Raw genomic sequence first — 6,004 nt, forward strand, 5'->3', positions numbered from 1 at the left:
AGTAAGGTGAGCACCAATGTTCCTCTCTTTCTGCTTCCTGAATGCAGGTGCACGGGAGCAGCTGCTTTATGTTCCTGATGCCAAGATTCCCCACTATGTTAGACTAGGTCCTCACTCTGTGAGCCAAAATAAAGCATTCCTTAAGTTGATTTTGTTTCTTTTTCAAAAAAAAAGGGGGGTCTCTTTTTATTTAAAGCATTAATAAAAATCTTGACATACAGTGAAAGTTACAATTCTGTAATTGTGTTCAGTCAAAATTCTGGCAGAAAGACTTATGTGTAGTCACATTTTCACCATTTTGTTCCTCAAACACATTATGCTTCACTGGCTATTTAGGTATGGGACCCCCAAGGCAGGAAAACGCTGATGATAAACAACTCAACTAACTGTCCTCAAAGATGACAATGGCATTTCTCTTCATATTGAAAAAGGACACTAATAAACCCTCATTTTGGAATAATGCTGAACTGCTTAATTTATATGTGAGTACTTTCCTTTCCCCTTCTCTCTCTTCTTTCTTTCTTTCTTTTTTTCTTTCTTTCTTTCTTTCTTTCTTTCTTTCTTTCTTTCTTTCTTTCTTTCTTTCTTTTTTTCTTTCTTTCCTTCTTTCTTTCTTTCTTTCTTTCTTTCTTTCTTTCTTTCTTTCTTTCTCTCTCCCTCTCTCTCTCCCCATTTCTCTTTCTCTCTGTCTTTCTATTTCCTTCCTTCCTTCCTTCCTTCCTTCCTTCCTTCCTTCCTTCCTTCCTTCCTTCCTTTCTGTCTGTCTAAAACACAGGTAATAGCACATGTTTACATGAGATAGCTACTCATGTAAAACAGAGATTAATACACTTCCAGGTGCATCAGCATCACATCGATACAATCTGGAAATGTGGGAGGTAGTGGAGGATTTATAGGTGGTCCCAAAGGGAAAGGAAGCAACCAAGAAAACAAGGGGTGAGGAGGTTGTGTCAATGGTGAGCCATTGAATCTTACCTGGATTTTCTGTTCCCAACCCTGACCTTGGCATATTGAGTGATGGAAGGAGAAATGATTTCTGAAGAGAAGCTTTGAACTTCTGGGTTTTACTTCCAATAGATCTGGAGGAAACTTGTTTTTATTTTCATTCTGAGTGTTTCCTTCTATATTAGTAGTTACTTCACATGTTGGAGAAAGTATATCAGAGAGATTTTACTCTACTCTGTATTCATATCCAGTATAAACCACAACAGAGTTTTCTCCCTTGAAATCAACTGAAATAGTGTTTGTTCAGTAAATACAGCAGCCTTCTGACCAAACAGCAGAGCATTTGTTCCCAACTTGCCACTCTTTTCCAGGGTTTTGGGGTTTTTAGGCTTTTTAGCAGGGTTTCTTCTAGTTTTATCTTTTGGTTTATCTGGTTTCACAAATTCCTCCATTGTTTAGAACACTCTTAAAGGAAGTGCAGTTTTATCATAAACTTTTATCAATGTTGTATGATAACAATATTCAGAATCATCACTCTAGACAATGCCAGGCAGCAACGACTTTAGATATTCCTGGTCCAAGACTGCCTTGCCCCTGCCAATCACTGGGTCCCTTAAGTTGCTTCTTGTCAGGCATTTTGTCACAAACACAGGAAAAGTAACTAATCAGAAAGTGCTGCTAATCACTTCTAGGAATCACATGAGTTCAGGGTAGGAATCGTGTAAATTCATGGCCATTTTCTTGAATCAAACACCAAGTTTTTTACTAGCCATTTCAGAAGACTCAATAAAATGTTCATATGTTTCACATCAGGTACAGAAAGTGATACCATTTCATTCCCTTTGAAAGACTAATGCCCACTTCTAGCAAGCGTCTTCCACTGGGGCAAATTACTAGCTTGCCTGCTCCTGTGAAGACACTACAGAATGAAAGCATCCCAGGAGTTCCACTTGCATGCATGCAACTGGTTAAGACTGTCCTGAAGGCCCACAGCCACTATGTGTCCTGGGGAGTCCAGTGGACTCAGGATCTGTCACCCATTAAGCCCCACCCCTCCAAATTCTACTCCCGTTCTGGCCAGTGCATTCTGCCAGGACAGATCAACATCTTCTCTGCTCCTCTGAAGACACCCCAGCCTGAAGACATCCCAGGAGGGCTGTTGCACACAGGGTAACTGGACAATTGACAGCACATGTCTGTTGGTGAATTTACCCCATCACATTTCTTCTCCCAGCCTCCCTCTCTTTGCCCAGAATACCCTGCCTTCTAATTACTGCCCAGCTATTAGTGGCCAGACATTTATCAGAGCAAATTTGATATATTTCTAGATTGCCTTAAGCAGGTGAGAAGTAACAATTATTTACAAATTATGAAAACAGTGATGAGACATAGAAATAACAATACCAAGATCCTGCCTACATTTAGCTCTCTGCCAGTTCAAAATTAACAACAGAATATAGAAAGGCACACATTCATAGTAGGTACCCTAAAAGTGGTGGGATAATAATATTTTACAAGTGGGCTTTTGAGACTGGAGAGGGAAGAAAATAACTTATTCCCCACACCCTTGGTGAAGAGCAGATAAAGGAGAGGAAATCAATGCACATTTGAAAGAACAGATAAAGGAGTCCATTGATCTCACGTTTGTCTTCTAAGTAATGATAGTAGAAAATTCCCCAAATCTGTATGTTGCCAGTTTCTGTGGCATAAATATTCCTATTTACACCCCCTCAGCAGTGTGAGACTATATATTACAATGTTTAACTTCTACTGTATTTGATTGCACTTGGAGTCCCCAAGGAGGCTGGAAAGATTTGTCTGAGAACATCTCCTCAGAGGATTCACTAAAGGAGAAAGATGTGCCATGAATGTGGGCAGCACCATCCCGGGTGGGGGTGGGAGTTAAATACAATGAAAGGAGAAAAGAGGGAAGCTCCCAGGGTGCCAGCATTCACCTCCTCTTCTCCCTACTCAGCTATAAAGGGAACAGCCCCCCTCCGCTGTTCCCCAGCCTGTTGGATCAAGGAACCTAGGACTGAATCTTCTGAATCAATGACCCCAAATATGCAATGCCTCCATTTTGCTGTTTCTGTGAGATATTTCGTCACAGAAATACAAAAACTAACTAACAAAGAAACCTGGAGCCTGAGGAGATAGCCCAGACAGTAAAGTCCTTACCCTTCAAGCATTAAAACCTGAGTTAGAATCCTAAGATTGAAGAAAAAGCCAGACAGGGCATATACAGCTCCAGGAAGCAGAGATAAGAACATACCCAAGGCTCACTGACCTGAAAGCATACCTTAAAGTGTGAGTTTCAGGACAGTGAAAGACCCTGTCTCAAAAAGTAAAGAGAAGGGCACCTGAAGAACAAAGGCCAAAAATGAACTCTGGCCACAGACACACACACACACACACACACACACACGCACACGTACACACACACACACACACACACACACACACAATCAGTCAGAGCCTTGGAAATAGAAGAAAGACACCCTAGTTGTTTTGAGTCAGGTTGTCTCATTGCTGTGTCAAGATATCTAATAGCAGGAGTTTCACAAAGGAAGGGTTTATTCTGTCTCACAGTTTGAAGATACATCCCACCATGATTTAGAAATCATGGCAGCAGGAATGTGAGGCAGCTAGTCACACTCTGTCCACAGTCAGAAAGCAGAGTCAGGAAGCCTAGAGGATTATGTGAATCAGGTTCAGGGTCAGTTTACATTCCTCAACTAATCCTATCTAAAAACAACTTTATTATGTGCCAAGGTATTTGCTTCCGTGGTGAATCTACTTTTTTTCCTTTCTTTCTTTCTTTCTTTCTTTCTTTCTTTCTTTCTTTCTTTCTTTCTTTCTTTCTTTCTTTCTTTCTTCCTTCCTTCCTTTTCCTTCCTTCCTTCCTTCCTTCCTTCCTTCCTTCCTCTCTCTCTCTCTCTCTCTCTCTCTCTCTCTCTCTCTCTCTCTCTTCCTTCTTTTGGCATTCCTTTTCTTTTTATTGGATATTTTATTTGCATTTCAAATGTGTTCCCCTTTCTAGGTATCTCCTTCAGAAACCCCTTATCCCCTCTCGCCTCCCCATGCCCCTATAAGGGTTCTCCCCCACCCACTCACACTCATATCTTCCCACCCTAAAATTCCCCGAAACTGGGGCACCGAGAACCCTCAGGCCCAAGGGCCTCTCCTTCCACTGATGCCAACAAGGCTATCCTCTGCCACATATGTGGTCAGATCTATGGGGTCCTTCATCAGGCTATGACACTTAAATTGTAATAATGGCCAAGCATATTAACAGACTTAAAAAATTCTGGCTGGCCTCAAATCATTTATGAGAATAGGTTGCTAAAATTTCTGGGATATCGTTCAGTCTGTGTCTGCTTTCTAAGTGCTGAGATTGAAGATATACACCTCCACATCCAGTGTTGAAAAATTTCTAGTCAGATGTTAATGGATCACTTGAGGACACTCTATACACAAATTAATGGAGCTGGCCTTCACTGGCATCACTTTATGGCACAACTATTAGCATTTTGGCCTCCAATCTGAGCCATCCTGAAGAACAGCAATAGCATAGGACACTCTCAACCTTAGTCATTCTCTCAGAGGCATTGTTTATAGGTCTATTGTTTATAGGACAGATTTCCATATAATTCCTGTGAGAGCTCCTGTACTGACAGAGTGACATGTGTTTGAAGAATCAACCTTATAGATAGAAAGATGTACTAATCTTTCTGATAACCTGAGTTCTGTTCCTAACACCAATGTCAGATGGTCCACAGCTGCCTATAATTCCTGTTCCAGGGGACTCTGACACCTTAGACCTCCACAACCACCTAGCATGCATGCATGCATACATACATACATACATACATACATACATACACACACACACATACACACACAAACACTAGTGTGCATGTCTGTATGTGTGCATGCATACTTAGAAATAAAATAGATTTTTTTAATCCTGCTTTAAAAAAAATAAGAGTTAACTTAAGTAGACCAATCAAAATCTCAGCATTCAGAGTTGAAAAATGGTTCAGTTGATAAAGTGCTTGTGTGCCACATATGAATGAGGAAAATATGAGTACCTGATATGAAAATAGAGGGCATTGTTACGCGTGTTTAATCTCAACACAGGGGAAGCATAAACAAGAGAATCCTTGGGGCTTCCTGACCAGCCAAAATATCTAAAGCAATTGACTTGCAAATAAAAGTGAGACCCTGTCTTGAAAACCAAGGAAGACCCTGAAGAAATGACATTTGAAGCTATCCTCTGTCTTGCACATACATGAACATGTACCCACATCCACATGTTCAGTTATACATGTACAAACAGTTACAGGGCTAGAAACTGTGTAACTAGAGTACCTAACCAAAATGTAGTCAGTATGTGTTACCACGTCACTGGTGACCCACCTCTCAAACACTTAAGCTCTGAACTATAACTTTCAAAAAGTAGATCTTGAAGGGTTCAGATGTAGATCCATAGTGTAGCACTTGCTTGGAATGTCCAAGACTCTGTTTCCAGTACTGTCAAAATGATACAAGAGGAGAAAGGAAAAGGAGTCAGAACAAAAGGAAGATGGAAAAAAGAGGAGATGAAAAATGAGGAGGAAAGGGAAGAAGGAAAAGAAGATACGGCAGGAGAAGATGATCTTGAGATGAGAATGAAGCTCAGTACTGAAGCACTTGCCTTCCATAGACAATGTCTGAAGTTTTGAATTCCAACCCACACAATATAGAATAAGTCTTTGAGAACATGTCTTAGGTTTTTTTTTTTTCTGTGAACAGACATCATAACCATAACATTTATAAAGGGAAACTTTTAACTGGGACTGGCATATAGTTTTGGAGATTAATCTATTACCGTTATGACAGTTAACATGTCAGAGTGCTAGGACACATGATACTGGAAAAGGAGCTGAGAGTTCTACATCTTGATCCTCATGGAGCAAAAGGGGGACTGTGTGCCACACTTGAGCATACGAATCCACAATACCCAAACCAACAATGCCTCACTTCCTCAAAAAAAAAAAAAAATGCCACACCCACTCCA

At 40.6% G+C, this 6,004-nt stretch overlaps 1 pseudogene; it reads right to left on the reverse strand.

The window, feature by feature from the left end:
• Positions 744 to 1,544, reverse strand: Gm18181 (predicted gene, 18181; annotated as a pseudogene).

Source organism: Mus musculus, chromosome 1, assembly GCF_000001635.26.
Source record: "Mus musculus strain C57BL/6J chromosome 1, GRCm38.p6 C57BL/6J".
Classification (NCBI taxonomy): domain Eukaryota; kingdom Metazoa; phylum Chordata; class Mammalia; order Rodentia; family Muridae; genus Mus; species Mus musculus.